This window comes from Meleagris gallopavo, chromosome 22 (assembly GCF_000146605.3).
Source record: "Meleagris gallopavo isolate NT-WF06-2002-E0010 breed Aviagen turkey brand Nicholas breeding stock chromosome 22, Turkey_5.1, whole genome shotgun sequence".
Taxonomy (NCBI): Eukaryota; Metazoa; Chordata; class Aves; order Galliformes; family Phasianidae; genus Meleagris; species Meleagris gallopavo.
The window spans coordinates 1967425-1968273 of record NC_015032.2 but is presented as its reverse complement, the minus strand read 5'-3'; positions in this window follow the sequence as shown (position 1 = coordinate 1968273).

Below are 849 nucleotides of genomic sequence, written 5' to 3'. Positions count from 1 at the left end.
GGAAGGAATCTGTGCCTCATGCAGCCTATCTGCAATGGAAGACAGAGAAAAGCTAGTCCAGGCCCTGGACTCAAAGCAGGGCCAGCTGGAGCAGCTTGCAGTGAGTGCACCCAGAATGGCCTCCATGCAGCTGCAGGGTTGCCGGGTGGCGGCGCGGTGACACTGTGACGGCATTGTGATGCAACAGGGGGTGAACGTGACATAAAGCTGCAGGCTGGGACTCTGGCTGGGGTGGCCTCAGTTCGCTGCTGCTGGAGCGAGAGGTGGCAGCGGAAGGTCACAGATCTCTGAGAGTTCCTGCAAGGAGCCATGGAGCGCTGTGGCACTGCTGGATTCCGAAATCCAGATGCAATTCTGAGCATAGCGGGGAGGAGCGGAAAGGTGAGCACCGGGTCCTCAGAGAGGGCTGAGTGCAGCAGCTGGGCTATGTGGGACTGCTCTGGGGCCGGAGATGCTCTCCGGAGGCTGAGGGGCATCTTCTCATGCTGGCGCAGGAGAAGGCTTGCAGGGAATCGCGTCTCTCTGCACATCCCAGAGTCGGGCTAAGAAGTGGGAAGGGAGCTGCCAAAGGGAATGGAGGTGGGGCTGGAGAGGGGACTGGAGTGCCTGAGTGTGCAAGAGAGTCTTTGTCTTTGTCTTTCTAGCTCCGACCCCAAGGACGGAAAGTTGGAGCAGGAGGTAGCGGGCTGCTGGACCTCCCACTGGGGGTCAAAATCCCCGTGCAGCCTGGCACCAAGCCTGTCTTTTGGAGGACAAAGCTGGGGGAAAAGGTGAGAGGAGGAGGAAAGGGTCAAAAGGGCCTCTTGTCTCCTGGCGTTGCCATCATGCCATGGAGACCTTGTGGGACCT